This window comes from Saccopteryx leptura, chromosome 4 (assembly GCF_036850995.1).
Source record: "Saccopteryx leptura isolate mSacLep1 chromosome 4, mSacLep1_pri_phased_curated, whole genome shotgun sequence".
In the NCBI taxonomy this organism is placed as follows: Eukaryota; Metazoa; Chordata; class Mammalia; order Chiroptera; family Emballonuridae; genus Saccopteryx; species Saccopteryx leptura.
Window position 1 is genome coordinate 150802915 of NC_089506.1, and position 26960 is coordinate 150829874.

The window sequence follows — 26960 nt, forward strand, 5'->3', positions numbered from 1 at the left end:
TATATATTAATATGTGCACTCAACATAGTTTATTTAGTATTATCTGATGGAGGTTAGGTTATAGGGAATAAAGCGGTGGAAGGATTTTACTGATATGAATTGGGACACAGTGACATGTTGTATACTTCATGATAATCACTGCTGTTTAAATATGGTTTTCTAGAAATGGTTACAGTATAAACTGATTCAAAACATCTCAGTTTGTGATTTCATTCTGTGAACTACACAAAGCAATTATCATATCTTCTTCACTTCTATGATTCCAACAGAAAATCCAGTATGTATAAATAAAGCTGTAAATAACTTGTCATGTGTAATCTTTATCTAGTCAGCATTTCAAAACACGAAAACAGTATTTCTTATTGCCTTGTTTGCTCAAAATATGGCCTGAGCACTTATAGAATGTACAGAGAGATACAGAGAATCCTTAGTTTTAGGTCTGTTTTTAGGCAAGTAAAATGGGAACTAGATATAAATGACTTTTGCAACTGAGGCCTTTCTACTTCACATTATAAATGCAATGATGAACACACAAAAAGTTCCTCATCAGCAAAGGTTAGGTCAGAATAATCATAGGTTTATATATTATTACAGTTATAGTTCTATAGCTAAAACTATATATTTTGGAATGTGTGTATACAGACATATGGGCACTGGGCAGAGGCTGAAGAATGATGGCATCAGGCTGGAACAGATCTGGAAGATAAGGGCTTTTGGTGCATAGAAAACGGTGGCTTCTAAGACTATACTTCCAGAGATCATTTCTATAGTTTGTTACTAGAGAAGTTTCTCTGATCGTGAGTACCCGAAACCACGAGGAGGAGTTGCAGTGTTCTCTCCTGAGCGTGAGGCCGGCTCTTGGTGTTGGTTGTGCAACTGCCTTTTGCCACTGATGATCGTTCTTCTCTTCCTTTGGGAGAGTAAGAGGGAGAGAACGCAGTCTGAGTGGTTAAAAAAAAAAAAAGGAAAGGAAACAGTGGCTTCTATAGAGAATTTAACTTATGTTTGGATGGAGATTTGGCTCAGACTAGGAACACCTGGTACCAATCCAAGCATATTTAAAATAATTCCTTAGTTTCCCAAGCAAGGTAATAAAGTAGGTTTGAAATGAGAAAATCACTTTTTTTCTATCTCAATTCTACCATCTAGTAGGTGAGTGACTTGAGAAACTCCCAACTTCTCAAGCCTAAGTAATAAGAATAACAAAAACAAATACAATTCACTCTTATAGGGCAATTATAAAGATTATATGAAAGTATATACATAAAAATATTGTGAAAGCCGTAAGTTCCTTTATAAAACTTATAATTCACATAAATCAAAACTAATCGGGTTCCGCCTGACCAGGTGATAGCGCAGTAGATAGAGCATTGAACTGGGACGTGGGGGACCCGGGTGTGAGACCCTGAGGTCGCCAGCTTGAGTGTGGGCTCATCTGGTTTGAGCATAGCTCACCAGCTTGAGCCCAAGGTCACTGGCTCGAGCAAGGGGTCACTCAGTCTGCTGTAGGCACATATGAGAAAGCAATCAATGAATAAGGAGCCAAAACGAAGAATTGATGTTTCTCATCTCTCTCCCTTCCTGTCTGTCTGTCCCTATCTGTCCCTCTCTCTGACTCTCTCTGTCACCACAAAAAAAACAACAAAACAAAACTAATTGGGTTCCAATTAATTTGTGCTCAAACTCTAAGAAGGATATTCAAGACAATCCAATTTATAGGAATGAGAAACTCTTGACGTGCATCATTTGAATTAATTTTATGAACAAATAATAAAGTCCCACAATAAAGACCTGTTGTGTTGACAGGTTTCCAAGACTATAATGAAGATAAGCATAATAGAATTTAAATTAATTTTGATATAACTTGTTTATTCTTTTACACTCATTAAAATGTCTATCTAGAAAAAGTTCAAACATGAAAGTTCCACCTTTATTTATAGTAAATTTGTGTCCAAAGAACACTGTTCTAACTATCTCCTAAATGTACATGTTGGTCACAAAGTCACCAACTCTTTTTTTATACCCATAACCTTATTGGGTCATCACCACAACTGGGAGGGGTAGGCATAGTTGACACACCTAGATTTTACAGAGACCTGCATCCTGGGCTGTGACAGCTAAGTAAACCTGGCTAAGGCAATCCAGTAAGGGGAGGGGTGGTTGGGATTCTAACTCTGGTCTTCTGACACTTTGTTCCAAGTTCCTTCTACTCTACCACTCTGGTGGAGGCAAATTACTCAACTTAACTAGAAAAACAATTTCTTCATTCTATAGTAGGTTTTTACTCTCATGTACTAATTTAATATTATCAGAAAGTATTAAAATTTGGAGTCTGAGCAATATATACATAAAAGCTATCAACCAAAATTGTTTTATTCTATTTGGTTTGCTATTCAGAATTCAGACTGATAAGAGTTCTACCCATCAACTTTGCATGGGGCATTGGGGGCACAATGCAGTGGGTAGAGGGTGTTATACTGAGTGGGAAACTTGAAACCATGTCAACACAATAAATTAAAAATAATTTTTTTTAAAAAAAGCTACCACCGGGCTTGCCTGGTCAAGGCACATATGGGAGTTGATGCTTCCAGCTCCTCCCCCCTTCTCTCTCTCTGTCTCTCCCTCTCCTCTCTAAAAAATGAATAAATTAAAAAAAAGAACAAGAACATCAAAGTGATTGTTCAAAAAAAAAAAAAGCTACCACCTATCATTCCTCACGATACTTTGATAAATGAAGCATCTAAAAGAAACAGTCAAAAGTTAAGGAATATCAAATACAACGATTTTAGAATACCTGCAAGACAATGCTAAAAATGAAGGTAAGAAATGAAACAAGGGCTAAGATCATTTTTAAGACAATTCTCAGTTTTGAAACACCACCCCAAGAAACAATAATTTAAGCAGTCTTTTATGAAGTTTTGATACATGGCGTAGAAAGAGCAGAGCTAAGGCTAAGGAAAAAATAATTCTCTAAAAGAACATACACTCAAAATTTTAGAAAAACAGTATATCAAACATATAGTAGCCTCTATTTATGGGTCAAATATAAATGTTATATAGGCTACTTAAGATGCTCTAATTCTACGGTCGGGCGCATGCGGGAGTCTGTCTGACTGTCTCTCCCCGTTTCCAGCTTCAGAAAAAGGAAAAAAAAAAATACAAAATGAAGGTGATGTTGACAAAAGTCAGCGAGCACCTACTCATGTGAGATTTCCTTTCATCGAATGAATAATCCCATCCATAGGATCTGGTTTGGAAAAAGCTAATGCAATGCCCTCACCACGAACCCTGAAAACGCACCTTCCCATTCACTTGCTGCCTCCATCTTTTTTAGAGAAAAACTGTAAGATAATCTATGTAGCAAGAAATCCCAAGGACAATATGGTGTCTTATTACCATTTCCAAAGGATGAATAAAGCACTGCCTGCTCCAGGAACCTGGGAAGAGTATTTTGAGAGTTTTCTGAATGGGAAAGTGTGCTGGGGTTCTTGGTATGACCACGTGAAAGGATGGTGGGAAGCCAAAGGCCAGCAACGCGTTCTCTACCTCTTCTATGAGGACCTGAAGATGAATCCAAAGCATGAAATTCGGAAACTGGGAGAATTTACTGGAAAGAACATAGATGATAACGTTCTAGATAAAATTATCCATCATACTTCATTTGATGTTATGAAGCAAAATCCAATGGCAAACTATTCATCGATTCCTACTGAAATTATGAACCACTCTATTTCTCCATTTATGAGAAAAGGGGCAGTTGGAGACTAGAAGAATCACTTGACTGTGGCTCAGAATGAGAGATTCGATGAAAACTATAAGAAGAAAATGGCTAATGCCAGTCTAACTTCACACTTCCAATTCCAGTAAGAAAGAAAAAAAAAAGTGTTTTAGGCCTGACCTGTGGTGGTGCAGTGGATAAAGCGTCAACCTGGAAACGCTGAGGTCGCCGGTTCAAAACCCTGGGCTTGCCTGGTCAAGGCACATATGGGAGTTGATGCTTCCTGCTCCTCCTCCCTTCTCTCTCTCTCTTTCTCTCTCTCTCTCTCTCCCCTCTCTATAATGAATAAATAAAATCTTAAAAAAAACAGTGTTTTAGTTTATTACCCAATACAATGGGTAATAATCAATAAAAGTTTCAGTACCCAGGAGAAAAAAAAAAAATTCTCGTTTCAAATGTCCCTACCATCCCTCTCACCAAAGCCAGGTTGGCAACCATCTAGACCTGCTCTATCTAGACCAGCGGTTCTCAACCTGTGGGTCGCCTAAAGCCATCGGAAAATACATAATGCATATCAGGTATTTACATTCCAAATCATAACTGTAGCAAAATTACAGTTAAGAAGTAGCCACCAAAATTATTTTTTGGTTTGGGGTCACCGCAACATGAGGAACTGTATTGCGGGGTCACAGCATTAGAAAGGTTGCGAACCACTGATCTAGACACTAGGGGCAAACATATTATTTCGTACAGATACAAGGTGAACATTATATATAAAGTTTTGTAAATCAAAGAAATCAACTCTACAAGGAAGCTCCCATAAGACTGCCTGCTGATTTCTCAACAGAAACTTTGCAGACCAGAAGGGACTGGCAAGAAATATCCAAAGTGATAAAAAGCGAGGATCTACAACCAAGATTACTCTAGCAAAGTTATTATTTAGAATCAAAGGACAGATAAAGCACTTCCCAGGCAATAAAAAGTTAAGGAGTTCATCATTACCAAACCAGCATTACATGAAATGTTAAATTTTTTGTCATCTTTCAGAAAAGACAAAAAATATGAATAAAATGGCAATAACTACATACTGATCAACAATTGAATCTAATAAAATTAACTAATAGAACAGAAACAGACTCATAGATACAGAAAAGATTTTGACAGTTGTCAGATGGGAGGGGATTGGGAGAAGGGTGAGAAACATGAAAGGATTAAGAAGTACAAATTGGTTGTTACAGAATAGTCATGGAGATGTAAAGTACAGAATAGGGAATACAGACAATAATATTCTTATAACTACATATAGCGTCAGTTGGGTATGACATTTATCGGGATGATTTTTTAGTTATTTATGTAATGTACAGTTGAGTGTATACCTGAAACTAATATAATATTGTATGTCAACTGTAATTGAAAAATAAAAAAAAAGATTAAAAAGCAAGAAAAAAGCAAGCTCCACTCTAACTTTTCTAGTTCTTTGCATTAGGGGTTCTCTATCAATGGTAACTTGCCTCCCTGGCCTGCCATTATCCCTTGCATACATCTTCCAGTGAAAATCTGGGGAAGAAGCACTGATTCATTTTGGTCATGATTTAGTTAATTCCTTGGCCACATACCATCTAATAGCACCCCACTTTTATACAATTTCTAATAAGTATTGAAATTTGTAATAACCACTTTATTATCATTTTGATGATTGTTTCAACTGCTCCCACATATTGTACTAACACTTCAAAGTGCACGTTACTACATCCCATTTACTACAAAAAAAAAATGAAGGAAAACTGGAGCATATAATCAAGCAATTTATTCTTAAGCCCAATAAGCTACACTAATAACACCAGCAATAAAGTTTAATGTCAAAGTTAAGCTTTGTGAAGACCACAGTTATAATACAAATAAGACATTTAAATTCAGCTCATATCCAATGTCTACTGACAGTGATTTCCTGATTGTTTATTAAAGGGGAAAATCTCTGTAAGGCCTGACTTTACCTATTATAAATACTGTATGTTAACAACTGAGAATGTTATTTAAGTGCCTTCAGAATGAATTTCTTTTCAATTTCTACAATTTCCCAATTCTTTAAAAAGATAGTGCCTTCTAGAATTTCATGTTTGTTCCATATTTCAACAATACCCACATCCTGGGACTAACAAGAGATGAACTAAGAAAGACCTGAGGAGGCCTATATTGCTATGATAGTAAAAATATCTGATCTTAAAAAGAATTAGGAATTTAAAACTTCAAGTAACCTGTGTAAGGTACCATATTAGTTACAGTGCTTATTTACTTTATTTGGAAAACAATACACACAATTCATACCTTCCCTAAATTAACAAAGGATTTGAGGCAGCAAAACTCTCTAATTTAAAAACAAAGAGTCTTGAACCTTCCTGGCTCCAACAAAATACTTTCCCCCCAGAAGACAACCATCATTTAGCCAGACTCTTAATTACAGAATATTAATTCTGTGGCACTGACAATGTCAGCATGAGGACACTTTGTGAAATATTAAGTCACTCATGTTATCAGATCTACGCCTAAACACATTTTCCCAAAGAGTTCTCATTACTATTGTCTACATAAGCACAAGGTGGTAGAATCCCTTCCTATTAAAAGTCAAGAATTTTACAACTACACTTCCAAATTCTTCTGTTGAGAATAACTAAACTCAGAAAGTACATTACAAAATATTAGAATTTCAACATATTAACTAAATTAATATAAAGGAAGAAAATCACAATGACTTCAATATTTGCAGAAAGTATCTGACAAAATTTAATACTAATTTTTGGAAAAGAAGTCCTATCAAACTAAGAATAGAAAAGAAACAAAACAAATAAACAAAAATACAATAAAATTACTATTCTTTTTTTTTATGTTTTTTTTTAATATTTTATTTATTGATTTTTTTTTAGAGAGAGAGAGGAGTGAGAGAGACAGAGAGAGAGAGAAGGGGAGGAGCAGGAAGCTTCGACTCCCATATGTGCCTTGACCGGGCAAGCCCAAGGTTTCGAACCGGCGACCTCAGTGTTCCAGGTCGACGCTTTATCCCACTGCGCCACCACAGGTCAGGCAAAATTACTATTCTTGTTAATATATTTAAAGATTCTTTTAAAAATCAGGTACCAGAAAAGAATGACCATCATTATCACTTTACTATCACCAGTTCTAGATAAAGGTTCCTGGTTATAGCCAGTACAAGATATGAAAAAATAAATAAAAATATATAAAACTTGAAAGTAGAAAAATAAAGTTACCGTTATTTAAAGATTGTATGACCATCTAAAACAAAGATTGTATGACCATCTAAAACACTGTCAACAACAGAACAAAAAAAATAAAAAAAGATTTTCTAGAATCAATAAAAAGACAAGAAAAATTTCTAACTACTTTAGGAATAAAAAGAATTTAGGAATATATAGCCAAAGTGATTAATACATAAAAATAAAGTTATTTATAAATACAACCAACCATCAGTTATAAAAAAATTTTTAAATGAATTTATAACAACAGAAAATAAAACCTACAAAGTAAAAATAAATCTAACCAGAGGTATGTTAAATCTGTAAGGACATAACAAAATAAAAGACATTAAAGATACATAAAATATGTAAAGAGATATACCATATTCATGGATAGAAATATTGAATACTATGAAGATATAATTTAATTGGTAAATGGAATCAATACAATTCCACTCAAACCCAACAGAGTATTTTTCACAGAACTTAAAAAAATAAAATAAAACTCTTTAAGCCTGACTGATGGTGGCACAGAGGATAGAGTGTCAACCTGGGATGCTGAGGACCAAGGTTCAAAACCCTGAGGTCACAAGCTTGAGCACATGCTCATCCAGCTTGAGCACAGGCTCACCAGCTTGAGCATGGAATCACAGACATGATTTCATGGTCAAAGGCTTGTACCCAATGGTTGCTGGCTTGAAGCCCAAGGTCAATGGCTTGAGCCCAAGGTCTTGAGCAAGGGGTAACTGACTCAGGTGGACCTCCCTCCCCTATTAAAGTATGTATGAGAAGCAATCAATGAATAACTAAACTGACACAACTACAAGTTGATGTTTTTCATCTCTCTCCCCTTCTATCTCTCTCACTTTAAAAAAAAAACTATTTAAGAAGGTTATATGGAAGAAGAATGGGCAAAAATAGCTAAGACACTCCAAAAGAAAAATAACAGAAAGATTTGCCTTACTAGGTATGACATAATTAAGACACTATGTCATGCCTGACCAAGCAGTGGCACAGTGAATACAGCGTCAAACTGGGACGCAGAGGACCTAGGTTTGAAACCCTGAAGTCGCCGGCTTGAGTGCTGGCTCACCCAGCTTGAGCGTGGGCTCACCAGCTTAAGCACAGGGTCACTGACTTGAGCCTGGGATCATAGACCCCATGGTCTTTAGCTTGAGCCCAAAGGTCACTGGCTTGAACACAAGGCTACTGGTTTGAACAAGGGGTCCCTCACTCTGCTGTAGCACCTCACCAATCAAGGCACAAACGAGAAAGCAATCAATGAAGAGGTGCCATAACAAAGAATTGATACTTCTCATCTCTCTCCCTTCCTGTCTGTCTGTCTCTATCTGTCCCTCTCTCTGATGCTCTCTCTGTCTGTAAAAAAAAAAAAAAAAAAAAGACACTATGTCATTAGTATTGAAGTAAACAAACTGACTAATGAATAGAATAAAACTCCAAAACAGATCCACATAACAGATTCATATAATACAGACAACACTGACATATCACAGGGTATAGGATAGACTTTTCAATTGGACACCTCCTTGACTGCATAGTAAAAACTTAAATAAAATACCTACCTAACTCCATATATTGACATTACATGCTGTCAGCAGTGGAATGGATTAAAGGCATAAATATGAAAATCAAAACTTTACACTTCTTAGGAAAAAATATAGAACTATTTTGATGTTGGAGCAGAAAATACAATCATAATTAGACATTATTTTATATTTTCCAGACTAGAAAAAATTAGAGTCTGACAACAACAAAGGTTTAAAAGAATGGAGTATAAAAGAGGTTCTGATTCACATTGCTCATCAAAATATAAATTAGTACAACCAGTTTGGAAAAATTGGCATGAGATCTGCAAGTTAAACATTCTTCTAATTTTCAACTGAACAATCTCACATCTTGGTCTACTCCCTGTTCTTGTACATCTGGAGACAAGTATGAAAATGTTCACATCATCAAAAGGCCAGTTTAATAATTACTTATAACATGTTACCTCAAAATATAGCTGCCAAAAACAATAAACATTTATAATCTCTCGGTTTCTGTGAATTAGAAATTTGGGAGCAGCTCAGCTAGGAAGTTCTGGCTTAGGTTCATTAGGTTGTAGTCAGGAGATGCTGACAAGGTCTGCAATCTGAAAGTTTGAATGGGGTTACAGATGGCTCACACAGATGAATTATTGGTAATGTTGCTAGAAGCCTCAGTACCTCCCACATGAGTTTCTTCATAGGTCTACTTGAGTATCACCATGACATGGCTTCTGGCTTTCTCTAGCTAGATAGAGCAAGGAAAACCACAATGTCTCACCATCACTTTCTCAATACTCTACTGGCACAGAGGGCCATCCACTCAATGTAGGAAGGAGTCTACACAAAGGCATAATACTAAGAAGCAAAGATCATCGGGGAGCCATCTTCAAGTCCAGCTACTAACCTGGAAAAGGCTGATCTCTAATTGTAGGAGGGTGGATACACTATAGTATATTAAATAGTAACAGCAGTGAAAACAAATAGACCAGAACTACATTAAAAAACATGGATGAATTTTCCAAAAACAGTACTTTATAACCAAGTCTTAGAAGACTAGTGTGTCTTCTGTAGGATGATGAGGCAGCATGTGCGCATGCGCAGATGATGACGTAACACCGTGTATACAGCGGAGCAGCCCACGGCATGCCAGTTGAGATGTGGACAGTACAGAGGAAAGTTCAGTGTGTTCTGTGGCTCGCTAAATTCAAATCCGTGACCAAAGTGCAATGTGAATATCGGCGCGTTTATAACAAAGCGCCACCACATAGGAATAACATCACTCGGAGGGATAAGCAGTTGAAGGAAACCGGCAGTATGGTGAAAAAACCCCGTTCTGGTAGGCCATCAGTCAGTAATGAGTCTGTAGAGGCTATACGGGATAGCTACCGAAGGAGCCCTAAAAAATCTGTGTGTAAGCCCACATTGAACTGCACTGAATAGGTATGAAACTGGGAGAGTTTTCCTTTTATTTGGTGCAGATTTCACATTTCTTTCGTCTTTTGTTGCTTTCCTGTGACCGGTCAAAAGTGCACCATGACTTTACGGACACACTGATATACAGTATTTATATAGAGTTCAAAAACAAACTAAACTAAATTTATTGGTATCACAACTTAGGTGATGAAACCATAAGAAAAGTCAAGAGAAAAATACAAAATTCAGAATAATGGTTAACTCTGGGAAGGTGTGAGGGGCATGACATATGAAGAAACACACAGGTCAATGCAACTTATTGACGGTGCTATGAGTCTTGGATTGAGTGGTGAATTTATTTATTCATTATATAATTATAATTTATAAATTGCATAAAATGGCCACTTTTGAACTGGAATATAATATACAAATACAAGCCCTGGTTGCATATAATCTTTTTTATCAACAATACATTTTTAAATAAAAACATTAAAGGAAAAAAATATCATAACTACTTTTATATAGCAGCACTGCATTTTATAATTTGTTCTTTGGGGGATTTTTCTCTAAATATAATGTTGCAAGTCCAGTTCCATCTATTTAGTCAGAAATTATGGGTCCTACTGAAGAATAAGCCCTATTGGAAGAAGAAGGTATAAGAAAATAGGAAGAACCAGTATTGAGTAAATTTCAGAACAATTATTCATCAGTAAAATATAGCATTACTAAAGCTCAATGGATTCCTTGCCTGTTTTGAAATGGAACTATTATTTTGAATAAAATTTTATTTCCTAAAAGCTTTTGCACCAGCTATTTAGAAAGACAATCTGTAAATGTTTTTAATACCAATATTAAAATATAATATCCCAAAACTTTATAATAACATTTTAAAATACAACTACATACTTCTGAAAACATGAACTGTCATTTATGTTTCTGTTCTTTTGCTTTGTCTACTGTGATTAGTAAATATAAGAAATAAAATTTCCCTCTGAAGATATACAAGCGATTAAAATTTTTAAATGCTAGCATAAGGGGCAGTTATAAGCAACATGAAAATGAAAGATGAGAACTTAGAATTCAATTCAGAATAATCTGCCCCCTTGGCTACAAAAGGACAAGCTCATCTACTCACAAAAGAATATTTCCCACAGAGGATCATCTGCCAGTCTTTCAATATAACACACACAAAAAAGGGCTTTAACTCTGAGGGAAAAAAAAACAAAAAACATTCCTTGTTTTCTAAAAATAAGATGGAAAAGAAAATGCTGTAACAGCAGCCACTGGAGGGAGGACTTGATGTTAGAATGAGAATAAAACAAGGATAAAACATTTTATTTGGTGCTTTGTCTGAACATAACATTTTGTTAAAACTCATTTCTATTTGTTTAAATGACAAATGCTGAAAACACTGCTTTTTCTGCATGAGTGTTAAACTTCCTTTCACTGAAAAACAGATGTTGATTCAACCATTCTTTATTGGTACACAAATTAGCAGTAAGAAAATTATAAAGCTGCTTGGACTAACAAACAATTAGCACCAATGCTTAGTCTAAATGTACATTTAAAGGCTTATACTTTATTTTAAATATATCTATATTTTGTTCATTTAAATATTATTCACAAATTTTGCTATAAGTCCTTAGACACTACTTAGTCCCTAAGTAACTACTTGAAATCTGACTATACATAAATTGGCAGAGCTTCTATAAACTTGCTTTTAAAGTGGTTGATGGGTTTTATTTATTTTTTAATAAAAATATTTATACACTTCAAAATTTGTGTATGTAAACCTGATCTCTCTCCCCCCCCCCCCCAACAAGGATCCCAAAGTAAGCTGTAAACTTCCAGTGCTGGCCTTTTATTTTATTTTATTTTTTTTACAGAGACAGAGAGTGAGTCAGAGAGAGGAACAGATAGGGACAAACAGGAATGGAGAGAGATGAGAAGCATCAATCATTAGTTTTTCATTGCGCGTTGCAACACCTTAGTTGTTTATTGATTGCTTTCTCATATGTGCCTTGACTGCAGGCCTTCAGCAGACCGAGTAACCCCTTGCTGGAGCCAGCAACCTTGGGTTCATGCTGTTGAGGTTTTGCTCAAACCAGATGAGCTCGTGCTCAAGCTGGCAAACTTGGGGTCTCGAACCTGGGTCCTCTGCATCCCAGTCCGACGCTCTATCCACTGTGCCACCGCCTGGTCAGGCCAGTGCTGGCATTTTAACTACCACCAAGCACAGAAATATTATTTAAAACAAGTTTAAAGATTCAAAACATAAAATTATACACTGCAAGGGCTCAGAGGTGAGCTTTTTGCACAACGCCACCGCCTGGTCAGGCAGAGGTGAGCTCTTTCACAATTGCAATTTTTGTTTTAATTTTGCTTATACACTATACAACACTGTGGGACAGCTCTGTTAGGCCTGCTCACTGGTTTACCGTCTGCAAACCCTTTGCCTGATTAGTGCATGAGCACGTGGCAGTGCCACATGTGTACAGCTTATATAAGGCTATGGGTACTTGCGCTCAGGGTTCGTGAATGTGTGGATTGCCTGCCCACTGCACTGAGGGACCATTTTGCTGTTTGTTTGCCTGAGAGGCAGTTTCCCTTGCCTCTGTGCTTGTCCACTGTTTTGAGACTGTTAAATGGAATGGCCCAACCCTTTCTGGCTCTGCAGTTTTTCTACCATCTGCCGAATTCAATGTGAACCTGCCTGGCCTCAGCCACCAGCATTACATCTGGCATAGCAAGCAGAGTTCAGAGCAGGTTGGTATGGAGCCCCTGACACCCTTGAGGGGTAGAATAGAGTGGCTGTTCCCTATGGCTCTCCTGGTGGGGACCATGAGCTGGGCGTTTTTTACAATCCTGCAAGAAGAAACCAAGAGCTCTGTGCAAGAAGCTGAGCGAGGTTGAAAGCTCCAGAATGAGCTGCATACTGAGCACCAACAATGGTGTGAACTGGAGCAGGCACTGGAGAAGGAGGCCAACCGGGTCCAAGAGCTGCAGTGTGAGATGCAGGCTGAGCACCAACAGCTCCTGGAACGGAAGCAATCTCTGGAGAAGAAGTTACGGGTTCGCAAATTACCAGTCTGCCCTGGAAGCTGAACACTGGCAGTGACAGCTGTTGAAGAAACAACTGTAAGTTCAGGAGCCTGAGTGTCAGCTTCAGGTCAAGAGCCGCCAGCCACAAGAGCCAAAGCAAGTGCAGAAGATGGAGCTGCATTTCTACAAGTGGAGTGGCTCTGAGTCAGTGAGAGCAGGTGTTTCCGACTCTTCTGAGAGGGAGGCTCAGGCTGCAACTGCCGTCTGCAGACTCAGAGCCTGGCCGGTGGTAGTCAAGGAGGTAAAGACTCAGCAGCCAAGAGTCCCTCAGGGGCAGCCAAAGCCTCCTCCCCAGGTAATGGAGCACTATGTGATCCGGCCCTACACCCGGGCAGAGCTGATGGAGTTGGGAGTGAAATTCAAACAGAAATATACTGAGCCCCTGGCAGCCTGTTTGGTGCAGCTGTGGGACATAGGGTGGATGGCATCATGCTCTCCAGAACAGAGATGGACCATAAAACTGTAGGGGCGGCTGCTTGTGCTGTCCCCCCCCCCCCCCCCCCCCCCCACTAACAAGAGGAAAAGGCCTGTGAAAGTTACCCAAACACAGATGTGGGTAGATTTGATTGCAGCCAGGGCAGATAGAAATTAGATGGCAAACCTAATAAAATCTTGTTGGAGTTTTGGCAGCAGCTTGAGTCAAAACAAATGTTCCAGCCGCTGAAGAGGGGAAGCAGGTGGCCCCAGCATCTGCCAGGAAAATAGCTGTCATTCAGGTTACAGCATCCCCAAGACCCATCGTCCCAGTCTGAATAAAGGGAAGGGCAAGAGACCCATCCGACAAGGATGGGCATGTACCAGAGGCCCCATGTGAAACTGGCAATCCACTGGTCCCCTTCTAAATGCAGCAGGTGTTGGCCTTAGAAGGTAATAATAGGTGCTTTTTTGCAGCAGCAGTAGCTAAGAGAACTGTTAAGGCGACACAGACCTTGAATGTGTTTGACCCCACCAGGCCCTGTTAGCTTGTTGAGGGGTTTGGATGGGGCTTGTGGCAACAGAGAGCACACTATGGAAAGGCACTGAGGTCCGTTAATAAAGAGCTGTATGGCTAGTTTCCTGTAATGGACCTTTACCTTGGTGATTTGCACAGACAGCTGGGTTGTCTATCATGGACTGACTCTTGGACTGCAACCAGAAGGGGGCACTGGCTCCCTTGATGGATGAACATGTCGCTTGTGGACAGTACTATGAGAGACCCTGATGGGGGGGGGGGGGGAGCAGCACCTGTGGAGGCCCTTCTGCACTGGTTCTCGTCCAGTTGCAGAGACGCACCAGGGACACTTTACTGTTTCCATGGACGCAGCCCTGGACTATACAGGCCCTCCCACCTACCATGGGGTAGGGAGTTAGAGGTGGGATTCCAGGTGCCACCCTGCACAAAGTGCTCAGGGAGACACTGTAAAGGGCACCTTTGTAATTATTGTAATAACTGTGTAACTTTTGCTATTGCTGTAGTCTGTTTCCTGTCATGTAGATTGTGAAGTGAGCAACCCTCAAGTGGTGGAATGTGGGCAGCTGTGTTAGGCTTGCTCACTGGTGTACCAGCTGCAAGACCCTTGCCTGATTAGTGTGTAAGCACGTGGCAGCGTCACATGTGTACAGCCTATATAATGCAATGGGTGTGTGTGCTCAGGGATCGCAAATTCGCTGGTTGCCTGCCCACTGCTGTGAGGGGCCATTTTGCTGTTTGTTTGCCTGAGAGGCGGTTTCCCCTGCCTCTGTGCTTGTCTGTCATTGTGAGACTTTATTAAACGGATGGCCCAACCCTTTCTGGCTCTGCAGTTTTTCTACCATCTGCCTGAATCCAATGGGAACCTGCCTGGCCTCAGCCATCGACATTACAAACATACCCCAGGCTGTGAAAAGTCCTGAAACAATTCTAAATGTAGAAACATCCCTTCTATTCTAAAATGATTCCTTACACAATCAATATTTGGAATTGACTTCTTAAATTCAAGAATCCTACTGTGATTTAGTCAGTGAACCAACAAAACTGACAGTTCTGAATAAGCATCGAGAAGAAAAAGCAAGAAATAAAGTGCAGCGTACACTCTGAAATTCATTAAAAGAACATAGCAATTGATCTGACAAGGTATTCAACTGAATAGGGAACACCTAAACTAAGAAAACAGATTATAAATCAGTAACAACAGATACAGAAAAAATATAATTTAGATATTTGTGACAAAAGAAAAATTTAACAAAGCTATCAATTAAAATATACTACATAGAAGATATGCTTCAAAAATACAGTAAGTTTATATTTTAAATACAGACTTCCTGGATGGGAGCAGAAGGACTGCTTCTGCTGGCAAATGATGATCAACAGAATTGAGAGATCCAAGGTGTTGGGCAAACAAGAGTGTTGGGCTTGCTCGCTTGTACTTGGACTGATCGGCGCATGAGCATGGGGCAGTACCACATATGTGCAGTCAGCCCTCACCATATTGTGGTTCACTTTTTGCAGTCTCACTGTATTGCGGATTTTTTAATTGTATATATCTAATTTTGTATGATGGATTTTTCGCTACATAGCAGGATTTTGTGGTATATACGTATTTTTATGTATTTATTATTTTTGCAGTAAAATAAGCAAAATAAGTGTGGGAAAGGTTAATAACAGAGTGGGAAAGGTTTATAAGAGCATGGGGAGGGTTTATAAAGCCTTAAAATATATATAAGTAATAAAATAAATATAAGGTTGCTACTTCACAGATTTTCGCCTGTTGCGAGGAGTTTCTGGAACCTAACCCCTGCAACAGACATTGGACCACCCGTATAGTCTATGTAAGGCTTCAGGTGCTTGCCTTCAGGGCGGCAGACTGTAGATTGTGGATTGCCTGCTGCCATTGGGAGGGGCCATACTTGCTATTGTTTCCTGGAGAAAGCACCCCCCCCCCACTCTGTTTGCTTGTCAGCCCAGAGAGAGAGAGAAATGGTTTTCCCTGCCTGCTTGCTTGTCCACAGTTGCAAGACTCTAATAAATGGAATAGTCCACCATTTCCCAACTCCACAGTTCCTTTACTATCTGCCTGAATCCACTGTGAACCTTCCTAGCCACAGACACAGCCACAGGACTTACAAGGTTACTTACTAGCTTCATCAGAATCCGCTCATAGGCACCCATCCCATTGTCAAAGTCCCACACTTTCCTTCAAGATTACAAATTCAAATTTTGCTGTGAGTCAGTGACCCAAATGATTTGTCTTACAGAAACATAAGTACTATAACTGTAGGACATAAGTTTTTCTTTTAGGGCAGAAATAGATACAAATTTTGATACCTGGAAGTGGAATGTTGTGATACCACAGTGAGGAATGTGCCACCTGGTTCTTTTGATAATTACACTGAAATATGAGAATCAAGAGAGAAAATAATCAAAGGACTCTTAAAAAAAGGTGTATGGCCAGTGGCCGCCACCGCCATGGCCATGCAGGTTCACACTGGATTCAAGCAGACAGTAAAGAAACCGTGGAGCCAAAAAATGGTGGGCCATTCCATTATTAGTCTTGTACGTGCCAACGAGCAAACAGGCAGGGAAAACACTTCCCTCTTATTCAGGGCTCCCAAAGCCCTGACCATTCTCTGGTTCCTCCTAGAATCAAAGGCCCCACCAGTCTCAGCTCACAAAAGCCTCTTAGCTCTGGTTTCCCCAACTGCACACTTTCTCCTTTCTGCAAAACTGGCTTCTCCTTCAACATACTGCATTTTCTCTGCTCTCCATGCAAAACTGCCTGGGCCCACAAAGACCCCTCCTCCAGCAAACATTAGCAAAACAACGGCCCCTCCCAAGCAGGAATACAATCCACAATTTGCAATCAACTGCCCTGCTCTGAGGGCAAGCGCACATGTCACATGTCCCGGCCCAGCGCCACTTTTTAACAATAAAAGGGAGCAAACTAAAGAAAACATATTTTACAAATTCATTTGCCCAACAAAAGGAAACAAACCTTGGTCTAGTAAAGATACTGTCAAGAGAATAAAAGGACAAACCACAGACTACTTGCAAAAGACATATTTTGTCACGGACACAATGACTAATTGGAGACCACATGAGCACTGAGGGACCCAGGGGAGGCCACCTCACAATCCCCTATGCAGGTTTCATGAGCCAGCCCTGACTCCCAGTCCTTATGGGTTTTGTTAATATACACAAAATAGAAGCAAGGACAAGAATGAGGAAGTCAGAAAGGGAAACTTCTTTAGAGCAGATTAAAGGGCAAATGAAGTAGCTCAAATGTCCCCACTTATTGACTAATCAGAATTGCTAATTCTACCCCTATTTTGCTGTGTTCAGCACAGTACTGAGTTCAGTACTTTTGTTAGTAAAGTCACTGTGGCCTTTGCCTCAGGGCACTGAACTCTATTCCTGTTTTTTGTTCCTATTCAGAGCCTCTACAACAAGGGTCCCCAAACTGCAGCCCCATGAGGCCATTTATCCATCCCCGCCGCACTTCCGGAAGGGGCATCTCTTTCATTGGTGGTGAGTGAGAGGAGCACATTGACCATCTCATTAGCCAAAAGCAGGCCCATAGTACCCATTGAAATACTGGTCAGTTTGTTGATTTAAATTTATTTGTTCTTTATTTTAAATATTGTATTTGTTCCATTTTGTTATTTTACTTTAAAATAAGATATGTGCAGTGTGCATAGGGATTTGTTCATAGTTTTTTTATAGTCTGGCCTTCCAACGGTCTGAGGGACAGTGAACTGACCCCCTGTGTAAAAAGTTTGGGGATCCCTGCTCTATAATATCTGATAAAGGTATCTTATCAAAAATACACAAAGAATTCCTAAACCAGGACAGTAAGAAAACAAGTTGTAAGGCCAGGAGCCGCCATATTGGCTATTCACATGAAGGTTCCCATTGGATTTGGGCAGATGGTAAAGAAATGGCAGAGTCAGAGGATGGTACGTGTAAAGCCAGTAGCCGCGGCCACCATCACAGTCGCCTGGCTCATGCAGGTTCGCATTGGATTCAGGCAGACGGTAATGAAACAACAGAGCCAAAAACTGGTAGGCCATTAGCTTTAATCCTAGCTTGCACCTGGCAGGCAAGTAAAAACACACACTGGGCTCCAAAACCCACTCATTCAGTGCTCACAAAGCTACTGACTTATCCGAGTTTCCTAGAATCAAAAGTTTCTAGCTCACCAGCCTTATTCACCTCTGTTCCCCATCTCCTTCTCTCTGCACAAACTCTGCACTAACTGGCTTCTCCTTTAGCACTCCACCATCTTGGCTGCCTCTCCTGGCCTCCTCCACGTGGCCTTTTTCTGCTCTCCTCTCTGCTCTCTCCTCTAATGCTAATCTCAGGAACCGAGAGAGCAAGCTCCCGGTCTGCCTCACTTTATAGTGCAGAAATCAAAACCTTTAATCCAATATACAAAACAGGAAAGTCTCTGATACAAAGTCACTTATCTGAGGCATAACTGGATTCCTCATGAGAGTGTACCACCCACATCAAACAATCAGTCAAGGGTGTGGGGAAAAGCTCTCTTAAAACTAAGCCTTAGGCTATAATGACCTGGCCTGCTTACAGCCTGTTCCCCACACCCAATACAAACTATAAGCGAGCAAACATATACAGTGTGTCTGTAAAGTCACGATGCACTTTTGACTGGTCACACAGGAAAGCAACAAAAGACGATAGAAATGTGAAATCTGCACCAAATAAAAGGAAAACTCTCCCAGTTTCATACCTATTCAGTGCAGTTCGATGTGGGCTCACGCACAGATTTTTTGGGGCTCCTTAGGTAGCTATCCCGTATAGCCTCTACAGACTCATCACTGACTGATGGCCTACCAGAACGGCGTTTCTCCACCAAACTGCCAGTTTCCTTCAACTGCTTATCCCACCGAGTAATGTTATTCTTATGTGGTGGCGCTTCGGTATAAACGTGCCTATATTCACGTTGCACTTTGGTCACGGATTCGAATTTAGCGAGCCACAGAACACACTGAACTTTCCTCTGTACTGTCCACATCTCAATTGGCATGGCCGTTGGCTGCTCCACTGTATACACGGTGTTACGTCATCATCTGCGCATGCGCACATGCTGCCCCATCATCCTACAGAAACTGGGAGGGTTTTCCTTTTATTTGGTGCAGATTTCACATTTCTATCGTCTTTTGTTGCTTTCCTGTGACCAGTCAAAAGTGCACCATGACTTTACGGACACACTGTATATAATATTTAAAAACTTATTTAACCAACACAACTCAATTTAAAAATAGGCAAAAGACCTAAATAGACACTGCTCCAAAGAAGATATACAAATGACAAATAACCTCATGAAAATATGGTTAACATGTCATTAGAAAACTGTAAATTAAAACAATAATAAGATACCAATACACACCTTTTAGAATGGCCACAATCCTAATAAACACTGACAACACCAAATGCTGCAAAATGGTACAGCCATGTTGGAAGATAATTTGGCAGTTTCTTACAAAATTAAACACTCACCACATAATCCAGGAATTAAGCTCCTTGAAAGCTTGCAAAACCAGTACACAGATGTTTATAGCAACTTTATTCATTACTGCCAAATTTAGAAACAACCAAGATGTCCTTCAGTAGATGAATGAATAAATCAACAGTGGTACATACATCCACATAATGGAATATTCAGCACTAAAAAAATTGAGCTTTCAAACCATGAAAAGACAAGGAGGAAAATTACATGTATATCACTAAGGGAAAGAAGCCAATCTGAAAAGGCTACATATGATATGATTCCAACTGTACAACATTCTGGAAAAGCAAAACCATTGAGACAGTAAAAAGATCAGTGGTTGCGGGGTGGGAAGGGGAGGAGGAAGGATGAACAGGCGGTGAAACTATTTTGGATCGGTGACACTATTTTGTGCCATACTATGATGGTGGATACATGTCACTATAGATTTTTGTTCAAACCCATAGAACGTACAGCACTAAGACAAAGTGCTACTGTAAACTATGGACTTCAGGCAATAATGATGTGTCAGTGTAGGCTAACGAACTGTAACACATGCACCGCCCTGCTGTCAGGATGCTGACAGTCAAAGAGCCTGTGCAAGTGTGGAGCAGAGCAGGTATGGGAAATCTCTAAACTTGCCACTCCATTTTTATCTGGACCTAGAACTCTTTTAAAAATAAAGCCTATTAAAAAAATTTATCTCCAGAAGTCAAACGATGCTAAAATTAAGAAATGTCTTCTGAGCAAAGATCCAATCCAGGGCACTACCAGGAAAACATGGTTCAAACATGAAGCTGAGGGTATGACTAAAAAAATCTTTTGCTAAAACCTCAAAAATACTAAAAAGGTGGTTCTTCAGAATACTAGTCGGTTAGACAAAAGGCCCTCTAAAGAGAGTAGCATATATTTTATCGGTCCTCTTTAATAATAAAAGTCCTAGGAAGCTTGAAGACATTGTCCATTAGCCTTCTTAGCAGGGGCCCAAGTATTTACCTCAAAGAACTGTGTATGTACGGCTTTTGTCTAAAATAATGCGTCTCAATAGATTTCACAGAACCTCCACAAGATTTATAAAAGATTAATGTATCAGCCCCTGCTGGTTGGCTCACTGGTAGAGGTTGGCCGGCGAATGGAAGTCCGGGTTCAATTCCCAGCCCGGGCACACAGGAGAAGCTCCCATCTGTTTTTCTACCCCTCCTCCTCTCACTTCTCTCTATCTTTCTCTCTCTCCTCCTCCCCTTCTATAGCAGCCATGTCTCAATTGGTACAAGTTGACCTCCACCTCAGGCACTAAAGTATGACTTCTGTTGCAAGCAAGGGTCCCAGATGGGCAGAGCATCGCCCCCTATAGGCATGCCGGGTGGATCCTGACCAGAGCACATGCGGGAATCTGTCTCTGCCTCGTCTCCTCTCATTAAAAAAAAAATAAAATTAAATTTAAAAAAGAGATTAATGTATCTTATTACTTAATATTTGAAAGATTTAATATATTTTAAGTAAAGTGAGACCTTAGGACCCCAACATTCTACTGGTAGGAAGCAGGCTGAGAAAACTACTAACCTGCAAACACCTGCTATCTTTCATGGGGAAAAAAAAATGTGGTAAAACCAATAAATAATGCCAAAGGCAAAGCATGAAAAATATTCTCAGGCTTGAGACCTCATGAAAACAATTTTAATATTTGCACAGCTGGATCTCAGAACTTCTATGAACCAGTGACACCTTCATGTCTCCCATTTGTTCCCTTTTGGAACACGAATATCTAGAGCACTTATCCCATGCCTGTTCCACCACAGCATGTTGGGTGTTGGGGTGAGGAGAGGGTGGAGAGAACTAGACTCAAGGAGCTGTGCTTAAGGAACTACACCAAGGGAACCCCATGTCCACCTTAACCTGACTCTGACTTAGATGATGAGATTCTGGACTTTGAGATGATAAAGTAACAGAATGAGACATTTGAGGGCCACGAGAATCAGCTGTGTGCTCTGCATGTGGGAAAGACAAACCACTGGAGGCCAACGGGTAAACTGTGGCAGTCAGCTTCCCACCTCCCGTAATTCTCATCCTCATGTAGTCCATTCCCACACTGTACCAGAGTGTATCTGTATGACCAAACAAGAGAAGTGATAGAATCACCCCTCTGAGACTGTTATTAAAGACTGGGGCTTCCATCTCAGGTGCCCTCTTAACTCTCTCAGATCACCACTCTAGGAAAATCACGTCGTGAACAGCCCTATGGAGAGGCCTATGTGGTAAGTGAAGCTTCTTGCCAACAGGAACATGAGTGAGCCTGAAAGTGGACCACGGAGACCCAATCCAACTACAGATGACTGCAGTCCTGGCTGACACTATAAAAACCACCTCATGAGAGATCCTACACCAGAACCAACCAGCTAAGCTATCCCAAAATTCATGATCCTAAGAGACCGTGTAAGCTAATAAATGTCCTTCATTTTAAGCTGCTAAATTTGTAGATAACGTGTTACACAGCACAAGACAATATATATTTAAATGTTCAGAGAACTAGTGGGCATTACTGAAGCTCCCAGATTTATTCATTCTCATCATCATTGAATAGCTTACTGATTTTGCAATTCAGCAATAATTTACTTTTTATGCAAGGAAAGAGCTTCCTTTGGATTTACCAAAACAGAGTTAAAGAAGCAATGAAACACGTAAGTGGCTGCCTTCTCTAACCCTTAGAAGATTTACCCCTCCCCCCAAAATCTCCAAGAATTTCTATTAAAATCAGATCTTAAAACAAATGGATAGTACTCCAAAGAAAATGTACATATGATATGTCCCCAAAGCACATGAAAAGATGTTTAACATCACCAATAATTAAGGAAATGCAAATCAAAAGCACGGGAGATACTACTTCACATCCATTAGGATGGCTAATATCAAAAAACAAAGGATGTGAATTGTTTGAGGTGAGGAGAGAAAGTGAACATCTGTGTTTTGCTGGGGGGAACATAAAATAATGTAGCCACTGGGGATAATAGTAAGGCAATTCCTAAAAAAAATAAACACAGAATTACCGTATTACCTATTAATCCTACTTCTGAGTTTATTCCCCAAAGAAATAAAAGTAGAGACTCAAACAGATCTGCACAGCCATGTTCACAGCAGCCTTATTCTCAGCAACCAAAAGGTGAGAGCAACAAAGCTATCCATGAACAAGAGTGAACAAGAGAATGGATCAACAAAATGTGGACTATACATACAATGTAATATTATTCAGCCTAAGGGTATTTTTTAACACATGCTACAACATGGATGAACCTTGAAGACACTGTGCTAAGTGAAATAAGCTAGTCACAAACGGACTAATATTGTATGTTTCCACTTATATAAGGTACCTAGAGTAGAGACAGAAAATTCACAGACAAAAGTAGATCGGTGGTTGCTAGGGCTGAGAGGAGTGGGGGATGTGGAGTTAATGTTTAAAGGGCATCATTTTTAGTTGAAGAAGATGAAAAGTTCTGAATATGAATGGTAGTGATGGTTGTCTATCACAATGAATGTACTTAATGCCACTGAAATGTAATTTAAAAAGAATTACAATGGTAGCCTGACCAGGTGGTGGCACAGTAGACGGAGACTCGAACTGGAATACAGAGGACCCAGGTTCGAAACTCCAAAGTCCACGACTTGAGTGTGGGCTCATCTGGCTTGAGCATGGGCTCACCAGCTTGAGCGCGGAGTAGCTGGCTTGAGCATGGGATCATATATGTGACCCCATGGTCGCTAGCTTGAGCCCAAAGGTCACTGGTTTGAAGCCCAATGTCGCTGGCTGGATCTCAACGTCATTGGTTTGAGCAAGGGTTCACTCGCTCTGCTGTAGCTCCCCCCTCCCCACCATCAAGGCACATAGGAGAACACAATAAATGAACAACTAAGGTGCCTCAACGAAGAATTGATGCTTCTCATCTCTCTCCCTTCCTGTCCTGTCCCTATCTTTCCCTCTGTCAAAAAAATAAATAAATAAAAATAAAAAGAATTACAATGGTAAAATTTATGTATATTTTACCCCCAAAAAAGAAATGAATGAAAAATAAAGTTGACATATATCAGAGAATTAAGTACTTGCTACTTACGGTAGTTATCCCTGGTTACTGTGCAAACCCAGCCTGACTTTAAAACAGCACAAGTGAGTAGATGGTGCTTAACGTCATCAGTGCTAATGTAGAGTACAGAAGCATCTCTACATATCTACGAATGTCAGCTCCTCCTCACAGAGGTCTGCTTGTGAAAGGTGAGAAGAACAGGCTGTTCAGAAATAAGCTCCCTCAGGAGCACCCCAAAGCCCTACATAAATATTTGTTCTCAAGATTTTTAAATCTTAACGCCCCCAACGCCTATATACCCTTGCAATTCCAAGATATACCAAACATACTCGAGTCGGAGCTTTTTGTTAGCCTAAAACCCCTGTTCCCACTCACTCATTTCATTCAGATATCGACTCAAATGTCCCCTATTCAGAAAAGCTAAGCTTGACCACCCTATCTAAAATTCTAAAATAGCATCGTCCATCATTCTTTCCCCTTAATTAGCTTTATTTTTCTTCACAGCTCTTATGACTACTTGACATATATATATATGTGTATGTATATATATGTGTGTGTGTGTGTGCATGTATATGTGTCTGTATGTGTGTGTGTGTATGCTTGTCAATTTTCTTTCTTCATCCACTACAATATAAACTGCAAGAGCACAGGACTTTTATTGGCCACTACTATATTCCCAGCACCTAGTACACTACCTAGTACACTATAGGTAGCTGATAAATATTTGTTAAGTGAATAGATGGCTATTCACAGCTTCACACAGTGTATTTCCCTCTTGGCCTTGGTGCTATCCATCAGCCTTGAAACAACCACTGCCTAACAGCCATCCAGAGCATCCCTGTCTAGGCTTCACTGGTGAAGTGGAAGGAACACCCAGTTTAAAAGTCAGAGAGAAACGTGGTACCGGCAGTGACCATAAGACCTTAATTAAGCACTTCAAACAGTGCTCCCTCTTAGTTTCTCAGTACACTAAAACAGAGTATATGTGTCCCTCACAATGCTTGCTAAAGGACAAGGATAAAGAATTTACCTCTAACATGGCTTTAAAACAAAAAGGTACTACGTATTTCATAACAAACATCATATTACATATATTTTAATAAAAGTTACAAGGTATTTTGTAGTCTGAAAACCACAGAATTTTCCCTTTACAGCTTTTCAGAGGATTTGGGGGGCAATGGACAAATGCAACAAAGTTGGTTATCAATAAATAGAGCCAACAATTAAGAGGCTAGTTACTTGGACCAACAGATGCACGCTCTGGAGCACCAGAAGAATTATGTTAAATCTCTGGATGAAGGGACAAAAAGACTACTTCCAAAATACACCCAACTTTCTAAGGCAAAAGTAGTCAACTAAGAATTCATTCCTATTAAATATCCCACGGTGCAATTTTTAAAATAAATTTATTTAAGAGAGAAACATCCATTTGCCGTTCCACCCATTCATGCACCCACTGGTTGTCTGTCGTGTGCGTCCTGGCTGGGGGTGGGGGGCGTGAAACCCGCAACCTAGGCACATCAAGACGACTCTCAAACCAACTGAACTAGTCGTCAGAACCTGCATGCTGCAACTTTTTAGAACATTTTATAACTGCACTTTAACTTTCTGTCTGCAATAAATGACTTTTAATAAAGCTTTGGCAGTTGATAATTTTTATAGAAAGAAAATCTTTAACCAGAGAACCACACTACCTCCCTCCCAAGCAAGCGTAGGTCTCCAGGGATTCCAGAAACCCCCCAGGTCCAGGTGTAAGGAAAGTCATTTAGGAGCACACGTGTCCTGCCACGGAAGTGGAAATAGGAGGTGGAAATCACCCATCGGGGGTCCAGGACATAAAGCAGAGGTGTCCGCAGGAAACGCAGAGTAAGTAGCTCGGGGGAGCCTCCGCCCCGGGGCCAGCAAGTCCGACCCCAGACGGACCAAGCCAGCCCCTTTCTCCGGTGACGGCCCGGGTCTGCCCCGCAGCTCACATGCCCGCAAGCAGACGTCCTACCTGAGCTCTGCCCCCAGCTACAGGGCTGCCGAGGGAGGCGGGAGGAGGCGTGGCCTTCCAGCTCGCCCGGCGAACACTCTCGTGCGGTTGTTATGACTTTCTCTCTCGGGATCCGCGCCCCCAGTAAGTTCGAGTTCCACTTCCGGGGTCCGCAGGAGACTGAAACGTCATTGTGCACGCGACAGCGACAAATCCGGAAATAGACGGGGCGTGGTCATTGGCGCGGCTCCCAGGCACTAGGTGGGCTGAGAGAGAGGCCCGTGGGAGGTGAGAGGAGTCACGTTAATTACCTGCAGGTCTGCTCGCCCGCCCTCCACCCCTCTGAAGTGGGGGACACCCCTTCCGGGGGCCACGCTGAAGTTTCGATCTCCAAGCGAAATTTAAGAAACAGTTCCAGAGAGTCCATGCTGCTCAATGCCCACTCTGCGACCTTGGCTTATCTGCCTTTACCGGTCCGTTCAAGTCCAGAAAAGAGGGAGGGTGAGAAAGTCTAGCTTTAGCAGATAAAATTGACCTCTCAGTTATAGCGTAGGTAAAGTAGGAAGTTAAGAATAGATTCCCTGAACTTGCTCTTTTCCCTGTTTGTTGAATACAGGCATACCTGGGAGATATTGTGGGTTCTGTTTGAGACTACTGCAATAAATGAGTCCTAATCTTTATGTTGGTAGGGTCTTGCCTTCATTTGCAAAAAATAAAAATAAAAAAAGCATAACACCTGAGGAGCGCAGTAAAGCTATGGGGTATGCCTGTACTAACAAGGTAGATTGGAAACGTGCAAAGCTAGTCACATTGCTATCAGGGGTTTGCTACTCAGCCTTTATGGCAGAAATCCCTGATAGTAAAAATTACCTATGAAAACGCCCTCAATGTCCCAGAGTACACAATACATGATGTTAATTGTAATTTTTAAATATTTAGTTCTTGTGCACTATAGACTGAGATATCTTAAATGTTAGAGTGAAAGGAGAGTTAGTTTGTAGGTAGGTATTTGGGTGTTTAAACAGTCCTGGTAAATTGTAGGGGCAACTCTTAGTCTTCATCTTACTTGAACATTCAGCAGCATTTGACACAGTTAAGCACGTCCTTGTTCTCGAAACACTTTTTTTTCCATTCAACTTTTGTGATATCCCAGTGCTCTTTTGATTCTTCGTTAGATTCCTCTTGATTTCTAAATGTTAGTTTGCCCCAGATCTCCTCCTGGCTTTATCTCTCTCCTTCCCCAGCTGATCTCATCCATTCTCTTCACTATCCTTTATATGCTATCACTATGCTAATGGTTCTGAATATCCATATCCAGCTTTGACTCCTTTGATGTCTGTATTCATGTATCTAACTTATTTAACATATATACTAGGGTATTTAACATTGAAGTGTAGAAAAGAAAGTCTTGTAACATAAATAA

At 40.2% G+C, this 26960-nt stretch overlaps 1 protein-coding gene, 1 non-coding gene and 1 pseudogene across 8 annotated transcripts in view; 2 read left to right on the plus strand and 1 right to left on the minus strand.

Moving 5' to 3' along the window:
- Positions 1-25718, minus strand: part of ARB2A (ARB2 cotranscriptional regulator A) — a 483251-nt gene extending 457533 nt beyond the window's left edge. For 6 of the 7 annotated variants that reach the window (XM_066381837.1, XM_066381841.1, XM_066381839.1 and 3 more), the window contains exon 1: positions 25559-25718. The gene's annotated coding sequence lies outside the window, so the exon portion shown is untranslated. Of the gene's footprint in view, positions 1-805; positions 911-25558 lie in introns of all 7 variants that reach the window. The other variant, XM_066381838.1, reaches the window with a different exon arrangement.
- On the plus strand, positions 740-950 carry LOC136404557 (small nucleolar RNA U3). The gene has a single exon (XR_010751300.1). It is a non-coding gene; the product is annotated as a small nucleolar RNA U3 (small nucleolar RNA).
- Positions 3162-3875, plus strand: LOC136404478 (sulfotransferase 1C4 pseudogene; annotated as a pseudogene).
- Positions 25719-26960: the final 1242 nt, after the last annotated feature.